Here is a 21,605-nt window from a genome sequence, read left to right on the forward strand (position 1 = left end):
TCGACTAACATTTTTCTTTAGTCGACTAAGTTTCAAAACTTCAGATTTTCAAATGGCTATGATAAACACATTAGTTGACCAACGATAACTGTCAGTCTGCTAATATTTGATTTCAATCGACTAACTACTGTTCTAGTCGACTAATTTTGTCATTTTTTTGTAACTTTCAAAAGGCGTGTCTTTTCATTTTTCAAATGTTTTGATCATTCAAAATAGACTGTTTTGACACCCTTTCATACCCTAAATGTATGAAATCTTTTAACTATAAATATGAGTATATTTCATACTCAAAAACATTGAATCCAATCGAATTACATTGAATTACAAAGATCAAAATATTTGCTTTTCACTCGTATTCATTCAAGTATTTGTTTTCTCACTCACTTGATATTTTCACTCCAGTTTTTCACTCAAATTCTTTTGAGAGACAGTGAATTCGGGAGTTGAGTATTTCAACAACCTCAAAAGTCAATTGCATTCCATTTACATTCATAAGAAAGGCTCATAGGTTGATTGTAAGTTGCACAAACCTGAATTTCACTCTCACTGAGTGAGTCCTTTCTCTTCATTCTCCATTTCATATCTACCATTTTCCTCAAGCTAATATCTCCACACCCAGTCACATCCTTCTAACTGGGGCATTTTTTTATATATAGCTCAAATTTGGTGTGTTTTTCTTTGCCACTAAGCTCGGCCATGAGCCGGCTTAGTAGCAACGAGGGGCATCTGTAAACACCCAAAATTTTCACTCACCTTCTTGACATTTCCACCAATCATCACATTTCGGTTCTCCGGAACCAACGAAGGGCAAAATGGTCATTTTCCAAGATTGAACCTTGCAGAAAGTCTAAAATTTCATCCTTGAGCTTCAAAACTTCTCTATTTAGACTCAGAGACATCTTCAAACTGCAAATTTTTAAAATCTCATGCTTAACCAAAATCAGAATTTTCAAATTTAAGTTCAGAGTGGCAACTTTGTAGGATATGTCTTTTGCATAACATCGCATGAGCATTCCATTTCACTGCACAACATGTCATTTTGAGATCCAGAACTCCTGATTTTTTTTAAAATTGTCAATCCAGACTTGATTTTAAAACTTTTCAAAATTGATTTTAAAACCCTGGGTTTTTAAAATTATCAATTCTTCCCATTTTACCCCCAGGACCCCGAATTACGAAAAGTTTTCTCAAGAAAACAATCTGGATGGTTTTAATATTTCAAAATTTTACCAATTGAAAAGAGGGGGACACAATTTTAAAATTCATAAGATCTTATTTTAAACTTTTACAAAAGGCTCCGAATTTCCCTACTTCTTTCAAAATTTTGCCCTGAAGAACCATTTCTTCCAAGTTTTGAAATCAAACCTAAATCCACTTCGTGTTTTTCAAAACTAGCCTATTATTGTGAAAATTCCAAAATATCTCATTTGGCTTTTATTTCAAATAAGTGACGTGGGACCCGCCTCGAGGTGGGATCACACTCAAATTCTAAAAAATCTCCCCTATTTTCAAAACAGTGCCTACCCAGAAGTGGCACCGATTTACAAAATTCTCTTATTTTGATTTTTGATAAAATTAGTGGGCCCACGTAGGTGGCGCCCCACTAAGGCTCCTTGCCAAGAAAAGCCAAGTTTTATTTTTTTATCTCACAAAGTTTTTAAATTCAGTTGAGGTGACATCACCAAAACAAAATCCATTTTTTTTTACTCATTTTTTTATTATTATTACTTTTTAGCCCCCAAATGGAGCCACCGTGAAACCCTACCAAAATTTCCATTTTACCTAAAGTTTTTTTAATTGTCTTCTGAAAAGAAAAAGGAGCCGCCCCTCCCCTTTTCAAACGGCGACAATTTTAAATTTTTTCAAAAGTCAGTTTAAAGCTTATAAAAAATCTTTCACAAAGGAGCCCGAGCTTTGGGCTGAAAGGGCGGAATAGTTTTTAAAAAGGGGAGCTTGGATCTTCCCCTAACCCTTCAGTGCCCCCTTCTTCAAGGATTTTCCCTCTCGGCTAGCAGGCGACATCGTTTTGGAGACTCTCCTGGCAAAACCCTCTGCTTCCACCATCAGCGACTTCCCCTAACCCCTGCTCTTCAACTCATTCTCTCCCCTTTTCACAAGACCTGCCTTCATCTCCCTTCAACCGAATAAACCAAGAGGAGTTCCCCTCTTCTCATTGGCTTCCCCTTTTACGAAGAACCAGAGGACTTCAGTGGAGCTGCAAGGCACACATAAGAAGCCCCCCCCTTTCCCTGCAGTCAGTCCCATCTCGGTCGCCAAACCTGTTATCGTCGTGAAATTTTCCTCATCCATTCTCAAACAACCCTCCTCGTGCAGTGTCAACCCTGTTAGGTCAGTGTAGGAGTCAAACCCTGAGTCAGTTTAAAAAAATCTCCACTTTACCCATTTTCATTAGGAAAATTACCAATTTAGCCCTAGGTCATCCCGAACCCCAGTCAGTCGGAGTCAACTAAGCTTATTGGTTAGTTTAGAACATTTAGAATATCAGTCATTTCAAATTCATTTGAGCTCACAGTGAGAAAGTCATTTTCATTTCTGACAATTCCTGCCAAAATGGGATCATTTCTTCAGAAATGAGCTCATTTCTTGCTCAAATCCAAGCCAATTGTCTATGAGTCAGTCATTCACAGTCAGTCATGTTCCCCAGAGTCTAGCCTAAGCTCACCAGAAGTTTGAGTGCTCCAGTTTCAGTTCAAAACCAATTCTAAGTGTCCAGGAGCCCATTTTAGTCCATTTCAGCTCTTTCAGCTGAAATTGAGTCGAGTTCAGTCAGTTGAGCTAGTGTTTGAGCCTCAATTTTAGTTCATCTCAGTATTACTGACCTTTGTTTTAGCTCAAAGCCAGCTCAAGTTCGTAATTCACTTCACTCCAATGACCATTCGGTACCATTTCTCTAAAAATGGCAGCTTTTCTTGAAAATTCAGTCGGAAAGGTCAGTTGAGTCAGTGCCTGGTCAGTTCATTTGAGTTTTAAAACTCTAAAACCCAGCTCAATCTAGCTCATCTCAGTTCAATTCAGCTCGAACCCCAATTTTCAGTGTCACTCTGACCTAGTAGAGTCCCGAAAACCATTTCTTGAGCTATTTTGCAAATTTTATCAATTTTAATGCTTTTTAAACTGATACAAGTGTCAATCGGGGTCTAACATCCAAAATTCTTTATTCAAGGTTAGCATTTCGCATAGCATTTCATGTCATTTCATATCATTTTTCATCATTTCATAACATTTCATCACATTTCATTTCATTTTCGAAGTCTAGAACTCCAGTTTTATAAATTTCAAACCAGATCAAGTTTCAAAAGCTTTCAGAAATCAATTTCAAACCCTGGGTTTCCAAAATTGATATTTTTACCCCCAGGAGTCTAAATTTGAAAATATTTTCTCAAGAAAAATAATCTGAATTTATTTCAAACTCAAAATTTTGAATTCTACACTGGATTTGCTTCGCAACGGGGTATTGAACTTTAAAATCCAAGCTCGTTTCAAAAACTGCCAAAAATAACTCATTTTGTTTGGAAATATTTTCTCAAGAAAAACAATCTGGATTTCTTTCAAAATCAAATTTTCAAATTCTACACTAAATTTGCTTCGCAACGAGGTATTGAACTTCAAAATCTGAGCTCATTTCAAAAACTGCCAAAAATAGCTCGTTTCGTCTGGAAATTTTCTGAAAAGACTATTTTACCTCTTTAATCGTCAAAATGAATTTCAAAAGTGAAATTTGGACCCGCTCTGAGATGGCCCATTCATTTGCATTTCTATTTTATTAAAAAAAAAGGATGCTTCTTTTTATTTGTTTATTTTTGTTTTTATTGATTTTTATTTATTTATTTTATTTTTTATTTTTATTTCTTTTAAGGAGGTGGGACCCACAAGATGGTCGCCCAAACCTCCAGCCCACTTCCTTTCTTCTTTTTCCTCCATTTTCTTTTTTTTTTTATTTTTTTTTATTTCTTTTCTTTCCCTCTTTCTTTCTTTTCTTTCTTTCTTTTCTTTCTTTCTTCTTTCTGTTTCTTTCTTTCTTTCTTTCTTTCCTCCTTCTTTCCTCTTTCTCCCATTCACATAAACCTCTCCAGCCTGCTCCTTCTCTTCCTTTCCCTCTTCTTTCTTCCCTCTTTCCTTCCTCTTCTTTCCTTTTCCTTCTTCCCTTTCTTTCCTTCTTTTCTTCCCTTCCCTTCCTTCCTTCTCCTATTAGCCAACCCATTCACGTAAAGGGTTTTGATTCTCAATTCATTAAACCTATCATTGCCTAAGTATGAAGGGAATTAAGCCCTAAGTTCTAACAAAAAGAAGAGACGTTGGCTGCCTCTCATCTCATCTCTCTCTCTCTCTCTCTCTCTCTCTCTCTCTCTCTCTCTCTCTCTCTCTCTCTCTCTCTCTCTCTCCCCCTTGGTTTTCCATTACACAGCTCTCCCTCACCTACTTGCATCAGCTGGGCCTCTATCACAGCCACCTTCCACAGCAGCGGTTGGGCCACCAACAGCAGCTTCCTACAGCAGCAACTACCTTGAAGCAGCCACAGCATCATCAAAGTCCCAACACGTACAAGGTGCTGCCCATCATCTCCATTGCTCTAGCCGGTTGCACTTTCTTCACTCATTGCAAACAAGGATCCAAGCTACGCCAACCCCCAACATCTTCAAGCTTTGCAGTCATTGTAGCAGTCACCTCCTTGGACGCCCAACATCTTTGGTCATCTCCAGCTGCAACACCATTGTCGCTTCAGCAATACCTCCAGCCACGCCTCCTTGTAGCCAGGCAGCTTTCTTGGTAACACCACCTTCAAAATCCTTTCAGCCGACGCCCCTTGAGGCTTTCATCCTTCAATCAACCTAGGCGGCATCTCAAGTCTCCTTGCAGCCATCTCTGGTTGACTCCAGCGACAGCCATCCACCCCTTTAGCCACAGCAACCGGTGCACCACCATCATCTTCAGTTGGCCACTTTCAAGCAGCCACCTCTTTGCCGATCCAAGGTAGGACCCTTAAGTCTGATAAACTCTTTAGTTTGAGGATAGATTTAATACTTTTAATTCATTATTTTATTTTATTTTATTTAGTCTCATTTTAAGCATCCCTCTGTATTGAACATATGAGTATTATGTGTGTGGGCAAAATAATCGATAAGATCCATCCATTCAATGGATTGGATCTCTCGTCTCACAAGCCAACAACAAAAATAGTTTATACCCCTTATTGGTTCTCGTTTTCCATGTCATTTCATATTAAAATGTGCATTTAGGATAAGCTACCATTCATTTTATACGTTTTATTGTTATTTAATTTAGGATTCGTAAATTGTCATTTATACATAAAGTCCATGTGTTATTTTATGTGAGTTTCCGCATCAATAAATTCTGTAAATTTTAAAGTAGTTAGGCTTACATGTCTTGGTTTTACTGCCGAAAATTGGATTCGATTCGGGTTTTGGAACTCATCCAAATTTGTAAAACCCTAAATCGAGTTTTCTGTCTCTCTGATTCTCCAGTTTATGCTTTAGCAGACTTTAACCTCTGGTACCACCCTTGTGGAAGATTCAAATCATCCTCAAAAAATCACAGTGGATTTATATATGAATCTACTGATGATCTAGAAATTTTGATTTTTTTCCAGTTAGTTTTGACCTCTGTAAAAAATCGGATTTTTCAGACCTCTGGGAAAATATCGATTTTCTTTTGTCAGGGTATAGACAGACTCTAATGCACCAAGTCCATCCAATCTGTAACCCATCTGCAAAAACTTTAAACATGAAAGTTGTTCCTAACATAAATTCCTGTCATTTCCCAAAATTTGGGAATTTTTGAATCTGTTTCATTCTTTTTTCCGGATTTTCCTTTTCTGTCTAACAGATTCCAATGTCCAGAAATCTCAGAGATCTAGGTCTCTGATAACAGTATGGCCTTTTCCAAACGATAACCCAAATCCCAATGGTGTCAAAAGATCAAATCTTACTTTGTTTGTCAGAGACATTTTCCCACAATTTCAGTCTTTTTCCCATCTGTCGTCCATTTTTCCCATGTTTTCTACCGAAACCTGTCTGTTTCCCCTAAATCCTAGAGTCGCCGGATTCCGATCCGACTTGCCGGAGTGGCACAGCTCCAACCATAGGTCAAAACCAGAAAGTGTAAAAAGAGAAAATACGTTTCCTACTGTCCTCTGTCACCCCATAAAATTTGGAAAATTTTTATAGAATTTTGATATCCTAAATCCCCTTTAGAATCAATATTTTAGGCAAAAATCACAAAATTTAGGGTTTTTATTTGAATTTCCATAATTAAAAATACAAAAAAATTAGATTTTCGAGCTTCATTATGTTTCTAAAGTTATTTTAAGTGTTCATGCCAAATTTGGTTTAATTCCATGTTCATTTGCTCCCTGTGTCAGTTTATCTTTAAATTCAGAAGCAAAAATCAGGCGAAAATGAGGTTAAATTTGATATTTATGATATTTTTGCCATTTTAGGGTTTTTATCATGTACATAAGCATGTATAATCATATTAGGGTTAATTTAAATCTCCTTTGCATTTCATATTTTTCAATTTTGCAAAATTTATTTAAGAAAACCCTGGTTTCAAGGCCATAGTCTTGTTATCAGGGGTATTTTGGTCATTTTGACCTAAATTTCGAAATTTCAATTTCTAATTCTCCAAAATTTCATGCATATCATCATATTTTATCATATTATGTTTGATTTATTTCATTTGATTTTCAAAATTCTAAAATTTATAAAAATTCTTTCAGAAAACCCTGATTTCAAAGTCATGAGGGGTATTTTGGTCATTTTGACCACAATTTCGAATTTTCAAGTTTATTTTCGAAATTTATTCATTATTTATCATGTTTATATCAAAGGGGGTATGAATTTGGGTTTATATCTGAATAATATCCGATAATTTTCCATATTTTCAGATAAATTCAGAAAAACCTACATTTTTGTGCTAACCTTGTTTTCTAGTTTTGCAGGAACATTCAAGAAGAATACTTAGCTTTTATTTTTTTTATTTCAATTCAATGTAACCTCAAATGTAATAATTTGGAATAAGAGTTACTTTTCTGCTTAGAATAGGGTTGCATTGCATATAGTTTAATTTATGCAAATTTCAATATGTGATGTATGATTCATGCACATTATTTCAAATTCACTATGGTTTACACGAATGGCACGTGCACAAGCTCTTATGGAGTTTATAAACTCGGTGGGATTCATATTTATGGCCATAGTCAGAATACGAAGAAAACCAAGATTTATGATCTTCATATTAGCCACATTCAACCTACACACTTAGGCTAACTTAAAAAAATGCACTGCATTTTTCAAAACTTCAAAAGGATTTCTCAATTCCTCAATGAAATTCCCTTTTCAAATTCATATTCATTCATTCATATTATTCAAATTGCATTGTTTTCAAATTCATTTTCCAATTTCAATTTCAAAAAAATTCAGTTTTCTCAAGAATTTCCAAGTCTTTCTCAGGATCTGATTTTCTCAAAATCCTAAGTTTTCAAATGACATTTCAAAGCATTTCCCAAGTTCAAATCAAGATTTTCCTATGTTTTCAAATTCTCAAATTTCAAAATCCCAAGTTTTCAGAAATCGATTTTCTCATATTTTTCAATTTTCCTAATAATTCATTTTCCATTTCAAAAGTCATTTTCCAATGAATTTCTTCGATTTTCTCAGAATTCTCAAATCCATTTTCTCAGAAAAGCAATTCCAATATTCAAAATCGATTTTCCAAAGTTCAAATTTTCCTGAGAAATCACTTTCCAATGCAAATTTCTGTTTTCCAATAAAATTCTATGATTTCCTAGGAATTCCATTTTCAAGCATTTTCCAGTCCTTTTTTAAATGCATTTCATTTTTCCAAAGCAAACATCATATTTTCTCAAACTTGCATTTTTCAAAATTCCATAGTACAAGCCTGATTCTTTGTACATTTTAGGAAAAACAGAGCATAATTTAGATATTTGAGTCAAGTTAAAGCACGTAATTGATCCTTGATTCAATTACCCTTGGTAAAGGCGCCAGGAACGGTTGAATCTCGTACCGACAGGCGGATCCCATTCCACAGAATTTTCCCGCAAATTTTCAAAACGGAGGTGAGTAATTTTCAAAACCATTTTCAAAACTTTGGTCGAGTTTGACTCGCAAAATTCGTTTCTCTCTCGCAAGGGAGGGAAAAAATTTTGCGATGATAACAGGTTTGGCGACCGTGATGGGACCTGTCTTCGCCTGATCAATTATGTGCTTTAACTTAGCTCATTTATCAAAATTATGTTCTATGGAATGTCAGCTTTAATTCCTGATATCATGTGAACCTAGGAGCCTAGACTTGAACCCAGCTGACATAGATTGCATGTAGACTAGGCATGGTTTGGTAGGACCATATTGAGGAGAATTATGCATGCTCACTTAGACTTAGGTCTGAAATACAACACTCCTCAATCTAGGACTTGTATGAAAATAATGTTTGCTTCTTCAAAAGTTTTCAAAATTCTATCTCTTTAGGACTTAGAGCCCTCTGTTTGCCTGGATGTGATCATATTTCAAAAACCACCCCACCTATGTCTACCCGGTCTTCACGTTGCTGGGCTCTTTTCCAGAACCATAGTTCGGGACAGAGCCTCACAACTGGGCCACTTATTTGGGCTAACGCCCCCCTGCCACGTACCAAGAGCCATAGTCCAACGTATATCGGCAGGCGCTCAAGGATGTTGGGAAAACACAAGCCTAGAACCGGAGATGAATTTTTATGCCACGTACATCGAGCTTCGGCTCGAGTATATCAGCATAACTGGATTGGACACAGTTGATCTGAGCCTAGAGTCAGGATTAGGGTCCTAAAGCTCTTTCAAAATCAATGCATTTAGAGTCAGCTTCTTAGGGATTGCTGTATGTGCATAATTGTTTGTGATTGAATGTATTCATTTTCGTCTTATTTTCTCATATTTCTCCAATTTTTCCAAAATATCAAACAATTTTCCAAAATACCTCATTTTTCATCTTTTATGAAATATCTTCTTTTTCTCAAAAACCCTGAATGATTTTTCTAAATTATCCACCTTTTCCTTCAAAACTCCAGGAGATTTTCCATTCTTTCGTTCCTTTGAACTTCGAATTTCCAGCTTTCATTTTATCCGGCCTGCAATTTTCAAAATTCTTGTATTTTTCCAAAGTCTAATTCCAGTCTTCTTGTCTTTCAGTCCAATGGCATCTAGTCAACTCAATTCTTTTTTCCTGAGGGTCACATCTCCTACGAGGTGCGACAAAGTCTTCCTGAGCATCGATCTCTTAGCACCGGACCCTTCTTTCCCCGGTGGTACTATGTCTGGTTCAAAAAATTCTCTCGTATGTTTCCGGACCACTTGAGCGATTGCGGGTTGGAACTGGCATCTACAATGGGAAAGTTGACAGTCAACGGCAATCTGATTCATGCGCTGGCAGAGCGATGGAATCCGCGTACCTGCACGTTCTGGTTTCTGTGGGGCGAGATGACACTACTGATGGATGGATTTTCAAAGATCATGGGACTGCTTGAGCCGGCCGGTCAGCCTGGAGATCCGTTAGAGCAGCAGTTTCTAATTAATGTCAAGGGTTTGGACCCTAAAGATGTCGTGGCTCGCATGACAGGGCGTAAGTCTTGGCCACTGATTGAAGAAAATGGGAATGAGTACGTGAGCCTGATCGAGATCTACCGATAGTATGGAGAATTTGCAGAAGTCAGCTCGCTGTCCAGAACAGCTCGAGAGAGAATTCAGCATGCGATGGTTTTGTGCACTGTGGGACTTGCTTTCTTTCCAGACGGACAGAACTATGTGGATGTCAGAATAGTTCAGCTTCTCAGGAGATGGGGAAGTCGACAGACCAGCCGTCTTTCGATAGCCATGGCCGCGCTTGCTTTTCTATACAGAGGACTGACCCGCTTCACACTTGGAGAATCCATCTTAGTCGAGGGATGTACTTATGCTCTTCAGTCTTGGTTCCTTCAGCATGTACCGGCCAGAGCTAGTTCGTTCAGGTATAATGGCAAGGAACTTCTTCCAATTGCGCGGTACCGATTCATGATTGATTATTTGCAAGAAGAAGAAGTGGTGTGGGACTATTTTGATCGAGAATTATCGCCTCTCAGATACACCTATGCATATGGCAAGAGATTCAAGTTGCTTGGTCCATTCTTTTGTGCTTACTATCATCCGAAGCGGTGTGTTCGATAGTTTTCTCAGAGACAGAAGCACATAGAGATGCGGCTGCTATCAGGAGTCGTGCCAGAGTTCGACCTTACATCAACACAGTGGTCTGGAACATACCATTCTGCCAGATATGGCTGGGAGTCTTTTGTTACTCTTCCACTTTTTCCTGGTCCTCGCGTCTCTGCTAGTTATAAGGAGTGGTGGGAAATTGTTTGTCCGCCCCCTCTTTCCCAAGTTTATTATTGATGCAATCGTGTTTTCCCTTCAATAAATGAAAATCTTGCAAATTCTTCAATTCTTGGTTTGACGACCTCGCCTAGCTAACAAGGCATAATTTTCAGTTGTTTATTTTCTTTGTAAAGGAATGACAACGCAATTGTCGTAATCCCAGCGATGACTCAATCCCTAGTAATGGGATACTCTTTCAATCGTCTACCAAAATTCTCAGCAAATATTTTTCTTCCAATCAAAATCTCTTTAAAAAACCTAACCATCAATTTTGCCCTGCAGAGAGAATTCGTGATATTCAATGGTTCAGACAAGGTCAGAGAAGAAAACTGCACCAGTCGAAGGCATGATATATTCAACAGCTTCAGAAGAAGAAATGAATTCCCCGCGTTCAAGCAGAAATCAAGGGCAGCAGGTTGAGGATGACATTGATCTTCAAATGTATGTCATGTTCAAAAAGATGATGACCAAGATGCTGTCAGAACAAGCTGAAGCCAGTGCAGGACAAACCCAAGTCAAGAAAAAGACAAAAGCCCATGCAGTCAAAGAGACCTCGAAAGTAACCAAGAAACCTGTTCAGAATTCTTATACAACTGATGAAGAAGAATCAGTGGAAGACACAGATGAAGAGATTGAAACTCAACAGGTACTCCGCAGAACTACTCAGGGGCAGGGGTCAGCCCATAAGTTCAAAGAACAGTCTATCAATGAATCTGACCAATCGCAATTCAGAGATATGGTCAGGATAGTTCGAGATCTGCAGGCCCGCGACAAGGGCAAGAAGGTCTTCACGAGCAAAGACCTCTATAAGGGCATCACCCCCATCAGAAATAATCAAGATTCAAAAGAGAAGGAAAATTTCACCTTCCCTGCCAATGTCGACCGCAGCAACTACAAAAATAGCAAAAGCAATCATGCAGGTCAGAAAGAAAAGTCCTCAAAGAAGAATGAAAAATTGAGTCAGCAGAAAGAAAAGATAAAACGGGATGGTTGGGGTGACGATCGTCAGTTTACTCCTCTTGAGCAACCCCTCGATGAAATCCTTGAATATATGTTGGCCAAAGGATTGGTAAAGCTCCCGAGAGTCACGAATCCTCCCACAATCATGGGAAGATTCATGAACCAGTTCTGCAAATTTCATCGGACAGTAGAACATGATACCGACCACTGTTTCGTCTTCAAGAACATTGTCCAAGATTATATCGACAAGAAGTTCTTCATTGAGAATGAGAAAGAATATTGGTCGACTATCTCGGCCAAGTCTCAACAGAAGTCAAGCAATCAGCAAAAAGTACAACATGACGGTCGGAACCAGGACCGCAAGATGGCCCCATTGGATCAAATACTCGAGAGTTTCTTGAAATACATGCTCACAAAAGATATAGTTGAACCACTAGAGACTCACTTTACTCTTTCTGCCAATGATAGCAATCCTGATAGCTATTCAGAGTAAGGGCCAAAAAGGAAAGTTCTCCAACAATGACAAGCCTCTTCAATCTAGTCCTCAGCATAAAGAGAAAGATCAAGAAAAGCTAAAGCACAAGGATTGGAGTACAGATCGAAAGTTCACCACTCTAGATCAGACACTAAAGAGTGTTCTGGAATACATGCTCGCAAAAGATATAATTCGTTTACCTAAAGTAGCTGATCCCGCAACAATCATGGGCAAATTCAAAGAAAAGTTCTGCAAATTTCATCGGGCAGTAGGGTATGACACCGAGAATTGTTTCATCCTGAAAAACATCATTCAAGATCGCATCGAAAAGAATCTCCTTGTTGAAAATGAGGAAGATACCAGTTGACCATCCTGATCAAGTTTTCCAAAGAAACTGACAATGCCAAGGCTATGTCATCTTTAATCATTTTGTTTCTGGTCATTTTAAAGGACAATACAGTCTTAGTTTTCTTACCAACTTGTTATTTCTCTTCAATGATTGAATAAATTATCCATTTTCCTCATAAACTTGATGTCACCTTTTATTCTCCTTCTCTGCAAAATGTTCTTTCATGAGGAATGACCCTCTTCAGAGTCCCAGAATCAATCAAAAGCTAGAAAGCATTCTTCAAATATCAATTACTTATCCTTTCATCCAACCTCTCACTCCCCATCTATACTCGGGCATTATTTTGAAAAATTATCTTCAAAACATCCTGTATGCATGCAGGATCACACAAATCTCTCATTTTGCACTCATGTGCATCCATTTACATCATTTGTATTCATTTACATTTGCATGCATTCATTCGCATTCATCTGCATTCATATGCATCATCTTCATTTCCCCTTCAGGTTAAGGGATAAACCTGAGTTTCCCCTTCAGGTTAAGGGATAAACCTGAATTACCCATTCAGGATAAGGGGTAAATTCTGAGACCCCGACAGTTGTCTAAGTTATCGTAAGGATGAAGACTGAAAATCTTTTATCAAAATCAATTAGTAATTTTTCAAAAAACCAGTGTTTGTGCTAGTAATTTTTCAAAAATCCAGTGTTCGTGCTGGTAAATTTCCAGAACCCAGTGTTCGTGCTGGTAATTTTTCAGAAATCCAGTGTTCTTGCTGGTAAATTTTCAAAACCCAGTGTTAGTGCTGGTAAAATTTCGAAAACCCAGTGTTCGTGCTGGTAAATTTCTAAAACCCGGTGTTCGTGCTGGTAATTTTTAAAAAAAGTCCAGTGTTCGTGCTGGTAATTTTCCAAAACCCAATATTCGTACTGGTAGTTTTTCAAAACATAATGCGTGCACTGGTACATTTTCAAAATCCGGTGTTCACACTGGTACACTTTAAAATTCAGTATCCACATTGATCTAGTTTTCCTTCAGGATTCGAGTTCCGACTCGAATTTCCTTTCCTTCTGACCGGTGTAGTTTGCCTTCGGGATTCGAGTTCCGACTCGAATCTCCTTTTCTTCTTTTTGTCTATTTTCTCTTCGAGATTCGAGTTCCGACTCGAAACTCCTTGCCTTCTTTTTGTATAGTTTTCCTCCGGGATTCGAGTTCCGACTCGAATTTCCTTTCCTTCTAACCGATCTAGTTTTCCTTCAGGATTCAAGTTCCGACTTGAATTTCTTTTCCTTCCAAATTGATCTACTTTTCTTTCAAGATTCGAGTTCCGACTCGAATTTCTTTTCCTTCCACAATGGATCTAGTTTTCCTTCGAAGATTCGAGTTCCGACTCGAATTTTCTTTCCTTCTAACCGTTCTAGTTTTCCTTCAGAATTCGAGTTCCGACTCGAATTTTCTTTCCTTCTAACCGGTCTAGTTTTCCTTCGGGATTCGAGTTCCGACTCGAATTTTCTTTCCTTCTACTTAGTCTAGTTTTCCTTTGGGATTCGAGTTCCGACTCGAATTTCCTTTCCTTCTAACCGGTCTAGTTTTCCTTCAGGATTCGAGTTCTGACTCGAATTTTCTTTCCTTCCAATGGATCCAGTTTTTCCTTCGAAGATTCGAGTTCCGACCTGAATTTTCTTTTCCTTCTGAATTGGTCTAGAAAAATAGAGTTTCGACTCAAATTTTCCTCCAAATCCAATTCAAATGCCTGGAATTGGTCTAGAAACTTAGAGTTCCGACTCGAATTTTCTTTTAAAACCCAATTCATTTAGTTTTTCCTTGAAGATTTGAATTCTGATTCGAATCTTTCCTCAAAACCCAGTTTAGCACCTGGTCCATTCAAAGCTCACAAGTTGAATCCTTACTTCTTAGACTGTGATCTCTAGGTTAAATTCCTATGGAATTGATAGTTCTTAGGCTGAATCCCTATGGAACCCATGTCATTCCCAGTGAACAAATGTCGTTCTCAAGAGAACCAACGTCGTTCTTAGGTGGAATTCCTATTGAACACATATTTTTCCCAGTATGCCAATTCTCAATTTTGACTTCCAGGTCATCCAATTTCCAATTTTCTAATTTCCAAATCTCTAATTTCGACCTTCGGGTCACTCAATTTCCAATTTCGACCTTTGGGTCAATCAATTCCAATTTTGGCCTTCGGGTCAATCAATTTCAAAATTTCCAATTTCCAATTTCCAATTTCCAATTTCAAAATTTCCAATTTCAAAATTTCCAATTTCCAATTTCCAATTTCCAATTTCCAATTTCCAATTTCCAATTTCCAATTTCAAAATTTCAAATTTTCAATTTCCAATTTCGACCCTTTTGGTCACCCAATACCAATTTCAGTCATTTTCTCTTGCGAGAGACCCTTTTTACAGGGAGAGTTCAAGGGAGCTCGTTCTTTTCGCATGCTATCCTTTGTTCACCTAGCCCCTTTTCAGGGAGAGTTTGAAGGGACTCGTTTCTTTGTGAACCGTTTGCAAAACAGATTTCCAATTTCATACAAGGAACCCTTAGTTCAGGGAGAGCTTCGACGGAAGTTCGCTTTCCTTGTAATCATAATTTCATACTAGGCCATTTCATCAAGAAGGACCCTCTTTTCAGGGAGAGTGTGATGGACTCGCTCCTTCATGACCAATTCACCGACCTCACCATTACCGGCCCCCTTTCCATAAGAGAAGCCTAATGTTAGGAAGTTTTGACGAAAGCTTAAATTCTCTTCAAAAGTTCGTTTTGCAAACACCTCCTCTTCAGGGAAGAGAGGAGTAATTTCTATTTCCCATTTTTGAATCTTCTCCTTTGGGGAAAGGAGAAGAAAATTTCTGTCATGGATGTGTTGCGTTGTGCTTCAAATACTCGCTTCCACAAAGGATTTCAAGAAAATCTTGCCAATTTGTCATTAAATATTTGTTGATTTCAAAATTTTTATTGCACAAAAACATTACCTCAGAATACCTTCAGTATTATTTTTGAAAGGTCAAAGCTTTCGTGAAAAAGGATTCAAAATTCAAATTCTTTCTATTGGCCAACCAAAAGGATGAAGAATAAATCCTCGATATGGCCAACAAAAGGAAATTCAATTTTGTTGCAAAGTCGTAAGTGATCGGTATTGATCGCAGTCAATGGCACATTTTTAAAGATCATTCTTGGAAAATAAAGCAGTCGAAATATTCTGGGTGATACAGAAAAATTCATTCAATCCCTATATCTCCTCAATCACCTAAAGCTGCAATTAAATATCTGCAAAAGGGATCTCTCAACTGTCGTCAAGATGAAGGCGAATTAGGCGAGTAGACCCCCGGGGCCAAAGAAGATTTGAATCATCTCCAAGATGACGGAGTTTGTGACGGATCCTTCCAGGGAAAGTTCAAAGCACCGTCAAGATGAAGGCGACTGCGATGAGCCTCCCGACAAACCCTAAAGGATATTTAATTTCCGCTATCATCAAGAGATTTCCAACCAATGAGCCAATAACCGTCGATATAATCCTTGAGAGAAAAAGAAGAATCAGAACATCTCCAAGATGAAGGAGTTTGTGACGTACCCTTCCAAAAAAAAGAAAGAGAGAAAAGTCAGGACATCTCCAAAATGAAGGATGATGTAATAAAATCCCTAAAAACCCAAAAGAGCTTCAATTCTGTCAAAAAAAAAAGTGGGCAGAAAGATCATCATGAGAAAAGAATCCCAGGATATTAGACTGCCAAATTTGCCAAAGAATCTTCTTTAATTTTGTGAAATTCTATTATCAATATTCCTTCACCAATTGCTTTCACAATATCAAGAATACTCTCTTTTCTATTCATATCAAGGAAATTGATAGCCTTCTTGAAAGAAGGTCAATTGCAAGAAATTTGAATTCGAATCTTGATTCTACGAAGTTAAGCCCAGTCGGAGGTAATACTTCAGGTAGAAAAGAGGGAATATTTTCAAAACAATGTGCATCATTTTAAATTATTTTGAATCAACAATAATTTTCAACATTTTGACAATATTTTCTAGCTATCCTCGCGTGAAGCGAGAGCTTGAGGTTAATCTTTGGCGCATCCTGACATCAGTTGTTATCCCTTTTTAGGACTTGATAACGGGAGTTTTCAAGATCCCTTCCTTTCTTTGGTAATCTGAGCGCATGGGCTCTTAGATTCGCACACTTCCCTATGTCCCCACTGTCCCACCATAGACAGTCCAATTTCGGCTTGAGGTTAAGCCACCAATCATTTTCTCGCAAAAGGTCATCAATTTCAAAAGTTATTTAGTCTCAACAATGAGGCGCCCAAAATCAAACCCCTTTTCAAGTTTTAGGGACCCCAATTTCATTTTTTTGAAAAACCCCTACCGGACTCATTGTGCGGAGATCCGAAGGTTCCATCATGGTTTCTTCCTTCGAGGATTCCATTCATTTTCCACCCAATCAAGATAAGGGTACAAACCTGAGCCTCCTTTGATGAGGTATTTCATTTTCCGCCCAATCAGGATAAGGGTACAAACCTGAGCCTCCTTTGATGAGGTATTTCATTTTCCGCCCAATCAGGATAAGGGTACAAACCTGAGCCTCCTTTGATGAGGTATTTCATTTCCCAATCAGGTTAAGGGTCAAACCTGAGCCTCATTCCAATGAGGTATTTCATTTCCCGGTCAGGTTAAGGGTTAAACCTGAGCCTTATTTTGATGAGGTATTTCATTTCCCGGTCAGGTTAAGGGTTAAACCTGAGTTTCATTTCTACACAAGGTATTTTCCGTCCCATCCAGGTTAAGGGCAAAAACCTAAATCTCACTTCTTTTGAAGTAAATTTTTCCTCTCTATTCTCCATTTCATATCTACCATTTTCATCAGGGCTAATTTCTTCATACCCAGTCAGATTCTTCTAACTGGGGCATTTTTATAGCCAAAATTTGGTGTGTTTTTCTTTGCCACTAAGCTCGTCTTCAAGCCGGCTTAGTAGCAAAGAGGGGCATCTGTAAACACCCTAAATTTAACTCATCCATTCTCAAACAACCCTCCTCGTGCAGTGTCAACCCTATTAGGTCAGTGTAGGAGTCAAACCCTGAGTCAGTTTAAAAAAATCTCCACTTTACCCATTTTCATTAGGAAAATTACCATTTTACCCCTAGGTCATCCCGAACCCCAGTCAGTCGGAGTCAACTAAGCTTATTGGTTAGTTCAGAACATTTAAAATATCAGTCATTTCAAATTCATTTGAGCTCACAACGAGAAAGTCATTTTCATTTCTGACAATTCCTGCCAAAATGGGATCATTTCTTCATAAATGAGCTCATTTCTTGCTCAAATCCAAGCCAATTGTCTCTGAGTCAGTCATTCACAGTCAGTCATGTTCCCCAGAGTCTAGCCTAAGCTCACCAGAAGTTCGAGTGCTCCAGTTTCAGTTCAAAACCAATTCTAAGTGTCCAGGAGCCCATTTTAGTCCATTTCAGCTCTTTCAGCTGAAATTGAGTCGAGTTCAGTCAGTTGAGCTAGTGTTTGAGCCTCAATTTTAGTTTATCTCAGTATTACTGCCCTTTGTTTTAGCTCAAAGCCAGCTCAAGTTCGTAATTCACTTCACTCCAGTGACCATTCGGTACCATTTCTCTAAAAATGGCAGCTTTTCTTGAAAATTCAGTCGGAAAGGTCAGTTGAGTCAGTGCCTGGTCAGTTCATTTGAGTTTTGAAACTCTAAAACCCAGCTCAATCTAGCTCATCTCAGTTCAATCCAGCTCGAACCCCAATTTTCAGTGTCACTCTGACCCAGTAGAGTCCCGAAAACCATTTCTTGAGCTATTTTGTAAATTTTATCAATTTTAATGCTTTTTAAACTGATACAAGTGTCAATCGGGGTCTGACATCCAAAATTCTTTATTCAAGGTTAGCATTTCGCATAGCATTTCATGTCATTTCTCATCATTTCATATCATTTCTCAGCATTTCATAACATTTCATCACATTTCATTTCATTTTCGAAGTCTAGAACTCCAGTTTTATAAATTTCAATCCAGATCAAGTTTCAAAAGCTTTCAGAAATCAATTTCAAACCGTGGGTTTCCAAAATTGACATTTTTACCCCCAGGAGTCTAAATTTGAAAATATTTTCTCAAGAAAAATAATCTGAATTTATTTCAAACTCAAAATTTTGAATTCTACACTGGATTTGCTTCGCAACGGGGTATTGAACTTTAAAATCCAAGCTTGTTTCAAAAACTGCCAAAAATAGCTCATTTTGTTTGGAAATATTTTCTCGAGAAAAACAATCTGGATTTCTTTCAAAATCAAATTTTCGAATTCTACACTAAATTTGCTTCGCAACGAGGTATTGAACTTCAAAATCCGAGCTCATTTCAAAAACTGCCAAAAATAGCTCGTTTCGTCTGGAAATTTTTTGAAAAGACTATTTTACCCCTTTAATCGTCAAAATGAATTTCAAAAGTGAAATTTGGACCCGCTCTGAGATGGCCCATTCATTTGCATTTCTATTTTATTAAAAAAAAAGGTGCTTCTTTTTATTTGTTTATTTTAGTTTTTATTGATTTTTATTTATTTATTTTATTTTTTATTTTTATTTCTTTTAAGGAGGTGGGACCCACAAGATGGTCGCCCAAACCTCTAGCCCACTTCCTTTCTTCTTTTTCCTCCATTTTCTTTTTTTTTAATTTTTTTTTATTTCTTTTCTTTCCCTCTTTCTTTCTTTTCTTTCTTTCTTCTTTCTTTTTCTTTCTTTCTTTCTTTCCTCCTTCTTTCCTCTTTCTCCCATTCACGTAAACCTCTCCAGCCTGCTCCTTCTCTTCCTTTCCCTCTTCTTTCTTCCCTCTTTCCTTCCTCTTCTTTCCTTTTCCTTCTTCCCTTTCTTTCCTTCTTTTCTTCCCTTCCCTTCCTTCCTTCTCCTATTAGCCAACCCATTCACGTAAAGGGTTTTGATTCTCAATTCATTAAACCTATCATTGCTTAAGTATGAAGGGAATTAAGCCCTAAGTTCTAACAAAAAGAAGAGACGTTGGCTGCCTCCCATCTCATCTCACGCTGCTGCTGCTCTCTCTCTCTCTCTCTCTCGCCCTTGGTTTTCCATTACACAACTCTCCCTCACCTACTTGCATCAGCTGGGCCTCCATCACAGCCACCTTCCACAACAGCAGTTGGGCCACCAACAGCAGCCTTCCTACAACAGCAACTACCTTGAAGCAGCCACAGCATCATCAAAGTCCCAGCACGTACAAGGTGTTGCCCATCATCTCCATTGCTCCAGCCGGTTGCACTTTCTTCACTCATTGCAAACAAGGATCCAAGCTACGCCAACCCCCAACATCTTCAAGCTTTGCAGCCATTGTAGCAGTTACCTCCTTGGACGCCCAACATCTCTGGTCATCTCCAGTTGCAGCGCCATTGTCGCTTCAGCAATACCTCCAGCCACGCCTCCTTGTAGCCAGGCAGCTTTCTTGGTAACACCACCTTCAACATCCTTCCAGCCGACGCCCCTTGAGGCTTTCATCCTTCAATCAACCTAGGCGGCATCTCAAGTCTCCTTGCAGCCATCTCTGGTTGAGTCCAGCGACAGCCATCCACCCCTTTAGCCACAGCAACCGGTGCACCACCATCATCTTCAGTTGGCCACTTTCAAGCAGCCACCTCTTTGCCGATCCAAGGTAGGACCCTTAAGTCTGATAAACTCTTTAGTTTGAGGATAGATTTAATACTTTTAATTCATTATTTTATTTTATTTTATTTTATTTTATTTAGTCTCATTTTAAGCATCCCTCTGTATTGAACATATGAGTATTATGTGTGTGGGCAAAATAATCGATAAGATTCATCCATTCAATGGATTGGATCTCTCGTCTCACAAGCCAACAACAAAAATAGTTTATGCCCCTTATTGGTTCTTGTTTTCCATGTCATTTCATATTAAAATGTGCATTTAGGATAAGCTACCATTCATTTTATACATTTTATTGTTATTTAATTTAGGATTCGTAAATTGTCATTTATACATAAAGTTCATGTGTTATTTTATGTGAGTTTCCGCATCAATAAATTCTGTAAATTTTAAAGTAGTTAGGCTTACATGTCTTGGTTTTACTGACGAAAATTTGATTCGATTCGGGTTTTGGAACTCATCCAAATTTGTAAAACCCTAAATCGAGTTTTCTGTCTCTCTGATTCTCCAGTTTATGCTTTAGCAGACTTTAACCTCCGGTACCACCCTTGTGGAAGCTTCAAATCATCCTCCAAAAATCACAGTGGATTTATATATGAATCTACTGATGATCTGAATTTTTTTTTTCAGTTAGTTTTGACCTCTTTAAAAAATCGGATTTCTCAGACCCCTCAGAAAATATAGATTTTCTTTTGTCAGGGTATAGACAGACTCTAATGCACCGAGTCCATTCAATATGTAACCCATCGGCAAAAACTTTCAACATAAAAGTTGTTCCTAACATAAATTCCTGTCATTTCCCAAAATTTGGGAATTTTTGAATCTGTTTCATTATTTTTTCCGGATTTTCTCTTTCCGTCTAACAGATTCCAATGTCCAGAAATCTCAGAGATCTAGGTCTCTGATAACAGTATAGTTTTTTCCAAACCATAACCAAAATCCCAATGGTGTCAAAATACCAAATCTTTATCTGTTTGTCAGGGACATGTTCCCACAATTTCAGCCTTTTTACCATCTGTCTTCCATTTTTCCCATGTTTTCTACCGAAATCTGTATGTTTCCCCTAAATCCTAGAGTCGCCGGATTCCGATCCGACTTGCCGGAGTGGCACAGCTCCGACCATAGGTCAAAACCAGAAAGTGTAAAAAGCCAAAATCCTTTCCCTACTGTCCTCTGTCACCCCATAAAATGTGGGAAAATTTTATGGAAGTTTGATATCCTAAATCCCCTTTAGAATCAACATTTTTGGCAAAAATCACAAAATTTAGGGTTTTTATTTGAATTTCCATATTTAAAAATACAAAAAAATAGATTTTCGAGCTCCATTATGTTTCTAAAGTTATTTTAAGTGTCCATGCCAAATTTTGTTGAATTCCATGTTCATTTTCTCCATGTGTCAATTTATCTTTAAATTCAGAAGCGAAAATCAGGCGAAAATCAGGTTAAATTTGATATTTATGATATTTTCGCCATTTTGGGTTTTTATCATGTACATAATCATGTAGAATCATATTAGTGTTAATTTCAATCTCCTTTGCATTTCATATTTTACAATTTTGCAAAATTTATTTCAGAAAACCCTGGTTTCAAGGCCATAGTTTTGTTATCGGGGGTATTTTGGTCATTTTGACATAAATTTCGAAATTTCAATTTCTAATTCTCCAATTTTTCATGCATATCATCATATTTTATCATATTATGTTT

The sequence above is a fragment of the Nuphar pumila genome, chromosome 2, assembly GCF_984573655.1.
Source record: "Nuphar pumila chromosome 2, dmNupPumi1.hap1.1, whole genome shotgun sequence".
Taxonomy (NCBI): domain Eukaryota; kingdom Viridiplantae; phylum Streptophyta; class Magnoliopsida; order Nymphaeales; family Nymphaeaceae; genus Nuphar; species Nuphar pumila.